This window comes from Gallus gallus, chromosome 26 (assembly GCF_016699485.2).
Source record: "Gallus gallus isolate bGalGal1 chromosome 26, bGalGal1.mat.broiler.GRCg7b, whole genome shotgun sequence".
NCBI lineage: Eukaryota > Metazoa > Chordata > Aves > Galliformes > Phasianidae > Gallus > Gallus gallus.
This window is the reverse complement of record NC_052557.1, coordinates 4,948,273-4,957,396: the sequence shown is the minus strand read 5'-3', so window position 1 is coordinate 4,957,396 and position 9,124 is coordinate 4,948,273. Positions and strand designations below refer to the sequence as shown.

Here is a 9,124-nt window from a genome sequence, read left to right as displayed (position 1 = left end):
ACCCAACCATCCAATGGTTCTGTGATCTTTAAGGTCCCTTCCAACCCACCTATGCTGTGATTCTGTGATTTCCCAGCCCCAGGAGCTGCTCTGGTAGCAGCTTTGCCCACCAGCACCCATCCTTAAGGTAAAATGAAACCAAAACCCCACAAGGCTGCAATTTTGCACATCTTTTCCTCTCTCTCTCTTTTTATTTTTTTCCAACTCTTCAATCATTTTTTTTTAATAGCTCAGTTTTCCAGGAAATACAAAAACAGCTCAGCACCTGCTGCCCAGTTCATCTTTCATGAGAGCCCAGAGGAGCGCAGTGCAGTTGGGAGAGCGCAGCCCCCATTGATGGGGAGAGGTGGAGGGAACAGAAAATATCTGTATTTGCACCGGGGCGAAAAGAGAGGAAAAGGGAAAGAAAAGAAAATGAAGAGGTGAGAAAATTGTTCACATTTGACAAATCTTTCTAATTAGGGGCCAATTATGTCCTCAGATTCCTAATTGGGATTCCGGCAGGTTTTCAGGCTTGTAGGGTAATTACAGGCTCGTAATTCTATTAAGATGGAAATTTGGGAGAAATACCTTATCATAACATTTAGATTTTGCCATCTGTGTTGATGGGTGGAAGGAGGGTGCTTGGCACTCCGTGTTCAGGCCTCGATCCTCTGCTGCTGCCAGGCAGCACCGCAGGGAACCGAGGGGCTCAGCACCACCCTGGTGCCATGGGGGATCTCTGGGGTTGCATTGGGACAGGTGGGACGAGAGCCATCCCTGTCCCATCCATCACCACTAGCTCAAACAACCCAGGTGATCCCTCTGCATTCACTGTAAGCTAGAGGAGCAAAGGTCTGGGTAGTTTCCCAGCAGCCCGTTTCCATTGGCACCAACTCCATGTGGGTGTGGGCCTGCAGCTCGGATCCCCCCCAGGGGCAGGGATGCAGCTGGAGTGCAGTGCGATGGGTTTGGGGTCTGGCAGTCAAAATTGGCAGGGTGGAAGAGAAGAGGAGCTGGGCTGGGGGGAGAGCGCTGTGCCCAAGTGCTTTGCCTAACCTCAGCTGAAGGGTTCTGCGCTGATCATGTTGGCTATCAGAAAGCAGGGTGAGTTACCCAGCCTGCCCTCCTTCCAAAGAATGAAGGCATTTTAATATTTCTTATTCTTTCTTAAAAAAAGCACCGACCATTTTTGCTTGAACAACTGCAGTTTTACCCTCCTCCCCCCCCCATTCCCTCCTGCCTGCTGTTCAGCCTGGCTCAGACTCCCCAGCAGCCATCAGTGCACTGAGATCTCCCCATCTCCGCAGGCAGTTTGGGGTTGGGGTGTTCCCCTGGGGCTGAGCCAGGCGTGGTGCTCCTGCAGAGGTCGGTGCCCCACAGACCCCGTGCACAGCCCCAAATCCCAAGGAAACCCAGAAGACCCTGCTTGGACCAAGCTTCCCAATGGGAGATCCCTTCCTCTCTCCTGACAGGGCACATTTTGTGGCTGTAGCTGTGGCTGAGCGGTGTCCCCTGCCCTGTAGGGACACTCGGTGCCGGCTGGGGATGCTGGACTGCACAGTCCCCACGAGGGCAGCTGCAATTGGGGCTCTCGGCATCGCTTTCCTCTTAGCAGCTGAAAGCAGCTGTGGGTAATTATTTTAATCTGCGTTACTGGGCGGGAATGCAGCTTCTTCTGCATCTGCAAATTTATAATAACACTAAAAAGAGGGGGGGAAAAAGAGAGAGAGAAAGAGAAAAGAAGAAGAAAACCCTCCTCTCTGTAAGAGCCTTGCTCGCTTTGATCTTTTGTGTGAGGCCTCTTATCGGGGCGAGAGTAGGTTTACATGCTGGCAGATAGGGGAATAATACTCAGCGGAGATAAGCTGCAGCCCCGGCTCTCCTTTGTGTGGCAAATTTGATAGTACTGGGAAAATGTTTACTGGGAGACGTGGGGAGAGAATCGGTCCCCAGCGCAGCTGAGAGAAATAATTGCTCTGTGTTACAATTAAAGGGTTCGGGCTCTGCTCCCAACCCGGGGCTGCAGGAGGGCACTGCAGTGCGGGGTCCCGGTGCAGCCCATGGGGGTAACAGTGGGCACACACAGCTGCCATTGCTTATGGGGACACAGAGGAAATCCTTCAGGGCGGCTCGGTGGGTGCTGAGCACAGGGAAGCAGCAGCAGGGAGGAAAACCCGATGGATTTCTGCACCCTTCTGCAGCTCTTACAGGTGCCACAGAGCTCCCAGCGGCTCCGTCGGCATCTCTGGGTGTCCCCCAGGGCTGTGCAAGGACGTGGGCTTTGGGAATGGGGCTGGAGGGGACGTCGGGGGTCACAAAGGGTCACCCCCCCCCCCCAGCCCCCGCGTAATCGGTTTCCTATTAATCTGGCGTTTTATTATTATTATTATTGTTATTATTATTAAACATCTCTCTTCTCCCAAATCATCTCGGAGCTGCGGCGAGGTCCCCGGTAATAGCTCCATAAATTTCAGCCATAAAAAGTAATGGAGGGAGACAAATGAGATAATTAGGAATAAATCTTGGCGAGGTCTCTATTCATCAACATCCCCCAGAACCAGCCAATATTCCAAATCATTAGCAAAGCCCGTAATTAACAAAGAGCCAAGGCTTCCAACGTTAATAAAGCTCTCTCAACTCTATATTATCAGGTAGCGGCTGACGAATCGGCCCCGTTAATATTACGGCCTTTGTTCAGGATCTACTCTTTCTCTTTCTCTCTCTCTCTCTCTCTCTTTTTAAAGCTAAGAACCCCGTGCCATTTTTATTTTTTTTAATTCTTCTGCTAAATTTTAATTAGATTTTGCGTATGCATCTGTAGAGGGCAAGTGAGGGGACAAAGGGACAGGGCTTTTCTATTTCCTCACTGCTCGGCCCAAAAGGATGGGGTCAGGGATGCTCACAGCCGACACAGAGCAGCGTTTACCCCACAGCTGTCCCCGGGGGTCCGTGCAGGGATGCGCCCTGCTGGGCAGCTCAGGCTGCTCAGAACTTGAAGTAGGAAAATAATCAAAGGGCCATTTATGTGCTGTGGTCACAACAGCTTCCCATACGTAGCCAAGAAATACTGCCTGGGATGTAAATGTTCGCCCCCCGCTTGCTTCCTTCCTCCCTGAGGTGAACGTTTGCTCTCCATTAGGAGGCTGTAGGGCTGCATGGGAGCAGAGCTGGGCTGGCAGATGGATGCAGGACTGGGGTGTGCAACGTGGTCACCTGGCACAGCCTGGGGCATGGCTGCACCCTGCGTGCTGCGCTGTGCTGGGACTGTGCAGATGTCAGCACAAGTATCTGCACGCTGAGCAGGGGGGGTGGGAGGGGAGGAAGGTTTTCATTCCGCTCTCCTTTTTGCCATTAGGGGCTGTACCCACGAGGCCAGCTTGCTCCGTGCTCCCCAAAAGGGGGATGGTGGTGGCTGAGGCTGCACTGAGCTGCTCACACTGTGGGTGTGGAAAGCACGGCGTAAATGCAAATCCTCCGAAGTGCAGCCACTGCAGAGCTGTTTGCTCCTCCGGTGTGAGACTCAGGGATGGAGGATGCTGAGACCTCGTGTGGTCCTTCATCCCAGGCAGGGGAGCAGAGCCTCTCGCCTTGGGAACAGCCCTGGGATCCGGCTGGTTTGGCAAAGCAGCCCATGAGCCAATCTGCAGCTCCAGGACCCTTCCTGAGACTGAAGCTTTCCAGGAAGAGCAGGGACAACAGGCGCTGTAGGACAGCCATTAGCAGACAGTTCATCTCATATGCTATAGAGAAACGCCAGGGCTTGGAGGAGAGCAAAACCCAGCTAGGAAGGGAAAATCTGCTTGATGCAGAAGGAAGACACTGGGTCTTTGCGACAGGGAGCTCTGCAGAAGGAACAGGAGGATGCAGCCTCAACGTTGCAGAAGACAGCTGCACCTTCAGCACAGCACAAGGGGAGGTGGAGCTGGCTGTGTGGAGACGTGGGCTTCCCCTGTCCTCCCCTCCCATCACCAGCCTGGGTTATGCCAGCTGCTTTCCACACTCTGTGGGGGGAAGCAGAGCACATGTGTATCTCATCCTTTCACTGCAGAGCCAGTCCCACTGACCCTCAGATAGGGAACCCCAGTGCAGAGAGCCCTGCCTTGCCTTGCCCTTGGCACCCCAGCCCACACACAGCCCCATCGCCACTGAGATCTGCTGCCGGCACATTACTGCATCCATCTCCATTGCTGCTGCAACACCCCACACCCAGGGCTGGGCCCAGGGCTCAGCAGCAAAGCCCCCCACAGCAGCCCCAGAGCCCCTCAGGGGGTGTCATTGCCATGGGGCAGGCAGAGCTGAGCAGTCCTGGTGCTGTCAAGGCAGCTTCCAGCATCTTTCTTAATATGTCTTATCCTTACTTCCTTTTTCTTTCTTCCTTTCTCTTTCTTCCTTTTTTTTTTTTTCCTTTTCCTCCCTTCCTTTCCCTCCCCCTTTCCTTTTCCTCCCTTTTCCTTTCTTTTTTTCCTTTCCTTTTTTCCTTTCCTTTTTTCTTTTTTCTTTCCTTTTTTTCTTTTCCTTTCCTTTTTTCTTTTCCTTTCCTTTTTCTTTTCCTTTCCTTTTCCTTTCCATGTCTTTTTCTTTTCCTTTTCCTGTCCTTTTTCTTTTCCTGTCCTTTCCTTTCCTTTTTCCTTTCCTCTTTTTCCTTTCCTCTTTTTCCTTTCCTCTTTTTCCTTTCCTCTTTTTCCTTTCCTTTTTCCTTTCCTTTTTCCTTTCCTTTTTCCTTTCCTTTTTCCTTTCCTTTTTCCTTTCCTTTCTTTCCCCCCGCTTCCTTCCCCCAAAGGAATCATCAAAGCACTTTCAGACCAGAATCTGCTTCAAACAAAATTCTGTACTCTCTTTGCTAACCGGATGGATGTCACTAAGAGACGCGGGTACTGAGCGCTTCTGCAACAAAACCCACCTCCGTTCCCGCACCCGGAGCTGAGCGGCTCGGGGCCGGGGGGGCCCTGCACTAGGGGGCAGCCGCACGCCGGTAACATCGGCTCCGAACCGCGAGGAGCGGGATGAACCAGGTGGGAGCATCCAAAGCACTTCACACCTCGGGCAGTCTGGTGTCTGGTCGGGATGGAAAAGGGTTTGTGCTGTCAGAATCTATAGGGCTGGGTGCGAGGGACAACCTGTGCTATGGGGCTGGGGCCCGGAGCGATGCAGCCGGGTGCTCGTGGCATCTGGAAGCCATCCCGGAGCTGGGGTGCAGACAGGGCCACGGCGGGGGCCGAGCACAAAGAGAGGAGGTGTGCAGACAGCTGGGATGTGCTCTATTGCAAAGAGAGAAAAGGTGGCTTGGAGGTGTGAGGTCAGCTGGTAATCACCAGCACAGCCAGTGGTGCTGCCTAAATCTTCAGTAAAACAACCAAGGCGAGCTGCTTACCTGCCTTTGCAGCAGGCAGAGGATACCAGCAGCATTGGGTGTGCAGGCACGCTTTGCAACCCAGAGCCTAAAACACAAAATCCTTTGTTGCGCATGGCCAGGAACAGGCTTAGGTGCTAACGAGCTTGGAAATCAACAGGACTGGTGCAGAAATAGGAGCCATCAGCCCCGCCTCCCTCCAAATAATTAACACCAAATGGCAGTGCAAGGGATGGCTCCCAAATAGCTGACAATTGCATGGGAAAGAGAGCGAAGGGGGTATTTTGTAGCACGGAGAGCAAATGAGCACGGGGCATCCCAGTGCTGGGGGAGCCACCCAGAGCCCAAGGGAGCAGAGCCTGCTGCTGGGACGAAGCCTGGCACAGTGGGATGGTGGGGGGAGGAGTGCTGGGGGTGCACAGAGCTTAGGTGTGAGCAGATGGGTGCACAACGTGTGTCTGTGTGTGTGTCTGTCTGCATCTCTGCGTGTCTGTGTCTATGCAAGCAGGTAACCATATACATGGATCAACATGTATGAAGGGTTTTATATATGTATGTGAATATATATACATGCACACAGCCAGATGCTGTGGCACATACAGGGGTCCCTCTCACACATACATATGGATGGAGGGAATGGGAGGCTCGGGTCACCCCCAAGTGCCACCCCACGTTTGGGAACGGCCGTATGAGGAGCCCATATGGGGCTGAGCACACGAATAGGAGTGAATTAATGCTCAGGAAGGGGTGGCTGCTGGCCCTGTCCCACATGTGTATGAAGCGCGTGCCAACTTTCCCTGCTCAGGAGGGTCGGGCGCTTTGGTCTTAAAACAAAAACGGTGCCACTTCTTTCAGCCTATAACTCACCGCGGCTGCTCGGTGTGTTTCTGCGTGGGGTTAAAGGTAGGGCCGAATTTTCCTCCGCAAATATTCCCCTTAATGGCTTTCAAATGTTGGCACCCCCGGCGGGTGCTGCGTGTCTGTGTGTGTGCGTTGGCTGCCGGCGCTGTCTCACGGCACCGCGGCTCCCAGATATTTCAGCTCACTCCATCCCCTCTCCGGTTTCAGCCGCGTTTGTAAAGAAAACAACTCCCACCGCCTGCAGCAGGAAATCACTATTTGGGTTTATGAGGCACCTCTTCCTGACGAGCTGCACACAGCGGTCTCCGCTTGCTCTGCAGGGCGGGTATCCCCCCAGCACCGGGCAGCAGGATGGGCTGGTGGCACTGCTGCAGACCTCGTGCAACGGCTGTGGTGTCTGCGAGAGGGGGAATGAGGGCTGCTGGAGCTGCTGGCCGTGGTGATGGCAGCTGAGACGACAGAAGGGAGGTAGAGGCAAAGCGGCGCCGATAGGCTTGCAGCGCTCCGTGTGCACTGAGGTGCTGAGTGTGTAAGGAATGTGACGGAAATGGAAATAAACTCACTCTGAGTTCTATCGGCCACATTTCCCAGCTCAGGCCCATGGCAGAGGGTGCGATCGGCCCAGGTAACATGAAGTGAAATGCCAGGCAGGATCTGCCCCCCCATGGCCCCACACACCTAACCTGCCCCATGCCTGGTGGTGCTGCGCCGTGTGTGTTCATCCAGCTGTCCAGATGGGCTTCTCGGAACCGCAGCACAGCCGCAGCCCTTAACCCCCCCCCAGACCCTCCCTGCTGTGGGCTGGGTGCCCCTCTCCAGCTCAGGCTGCCCAGGGACACCGTCCATGGCCTCAGGGACCTCCAGGGATGGGGCACGCACAGCTCTGGGCAGCAGTGCCAGCACCGCCTCTGGGTAAAGCATTTCCCCCTCACATCTGACCTAAATCTTTCGTCTTTCAGTTTAAAACTGGGCTTCCACTGTGGTGCTCTGCTTCGGGCAGGAGCTGAGGGGATTGCATTGAACACACGTCCCCGGGTGTGTGTGTGCATGGGTACACATACGTGTATGACACCCTGGGAACCATAGGTCCAGCAGGGACACACTTCATGGCTTCATCCCTTTCTGCATCTCCGAGGTCTCAGTGTTTTGGGGGGTTGAGGAGGGCAAGCCTTGCACTGCCCTCCCTGCGCCCCCACCCCGTTGAGTCCCAGCAGCCTTCAAGGGTGAGGGGCTGCTCCTCCGCAGTGCCCAGGCGAGGGTTAACACCAACTGCTCTGCGTTTTCCTTCTCCAACTTGGTAGCAAGGCAGAACGTGGAGATATACGGTCTCCGCTTGGGTCCCAGGCCCCGGGGCCGGCTGGAGGAGCGCTGCTTTCAGGCACACTGTCGCTTGGCAGCAAAACCCGACAGCTTTGGCCAACGCTGCGCTGCTCCAGCGATCAGACAGCTTCTGCACCCCATCCCCATTGACAGCGCGTGGCTCTGGGCAGTCACAGCCCTGATCCCACAGAGGGGCCAGCAGCACCCTGTGACATTACACGAGGACACAGCGCTGCGTCCCCCAGCGCAGTGCGCAGCACGGGGACGCCGGGCAGCGGCAGCAGACGTGGGCTTTGGCTGCCCGACGGACGCTTGCCAGCGCTTTGCACGCGTGCAGGATGTCGGCAGCCGGCAGCTCTCCCCTCATCGGGCGCTCACGTTTATCGCAGGGATCAAAGAGACGGCGGCCCCACCCGGCTCCTGCCCAGCTCCAGCGGTCTCAGAGAGCAGAGAAAAGGCAGTGCTGCCGGGGCTGCGGCCCCAGGCTGTGTTTTGGGGAAGGGTGAAAACGAGGAGCCGAGCTGGTGGACCTGAGCAGCTAATTCCTTCCAGCTGCTGTCAGGCTGGCAGGTTCTCAAAGGAAGTTTAATAGACTGCAGTCATCTCCCCTCGGCCCGTCCCCCCTCACCCAGCAGAACCGGGATTACATGAGCTGCACGGCTTGCAGAGACCGAGCTCTAATATTATGTATTTTTTTTTTCCTGACTTTTGGCTCTGAAAGTGTTTTCATGTGTATGTGTGTCAGTGTGTGCACGCACGCACGCACATGTGGGATGCCGTTCTCTCAATGCTGGCCAAACCTGCCCTGACAGCGCATCAAATGGGGATCGCACGGGGCTGGGATGGGGAGTGGGAGCAGTGGGGAGGAGGAAGGAGCCGACTCCGTGGGCCCCCTGGCTGGAGCACACCCTGCGAGCAGGGAGGAAACAGGATGAAGAAAGTATTTGGAGTGGAAAATAAAAAAATCTTCTCGCTTGCTTTATTGATTGCAATTGTGGACAGAAATAGCCATGGCTGCCGAAAGCAATCAGTGCTGAGCTGCCCGGCACCCCCCCGGCCATGGGGCAGGAGGGGCTCAACTGCATGCATGGCATGTCAGGGCCCTGCTGCATGCTACTGCCTTGCCAGGAGTTGTGCATCTCGGTGGGCAGCCCCAGGACCACGCAGGCTGGCAGCAATTAGAGGATCAGCTTCTATTATTAATACATCCAATGTCTCGCCTGTAATAAATCGCCAGCAGAGCGATGCAGGAGAAAGCCCTGAAGGCAATGAGTGGTGCAGCTCTCCCTGCCCATGGTGGGGCTGTGCGCCCACTACATACCCCCATCCTGGGCAAGCAGAGCCACGTCACCCCATCATTGAGCTTTAGAAGCAGCAGGAGCAGAGCAATGGAGCATTTCATGAACTTTAGCCCATTTAACTCAATTCCCTCCCAGCCGGGCTGGGGGGAGGACACGGCTGAGCCTGGGCATTGGCGCGGCACAGCCTCAGGGCTGGCATCTGCATGGGCACATTGCAACAGCTCCCAGTTCTGAGGCTTCCGCAGTAAGAGCAAGAACCAAGTGCTAGCAGGAGAGTAATTAGTTAAAAAACTGTGCACATCTGCTGTTA

General features: G+C 55.0%; 1 long non-coding RNA gene across 1 annotated transcript; it reads left to right on the top strand.

The window, feature by feature from the left end:
- The first annotated feature begins 295 nt into the window (after positions 1 to 295).
- Positions 296 to 6,967, top strand: LOC121107638. Its single transcript, XR_005841921.1, has 3 exons — positions 296 to 422; positions 4,763 to 4,994; positions 6,401 to 6,967. It is a non-coding gene; the product is annotated as an uncharacterized LOC121107638 (long non-coding RNA).
- The last annotated feature ends 2,157 nt before the right edge of the window (positions 6,968 to 9,124 follow it).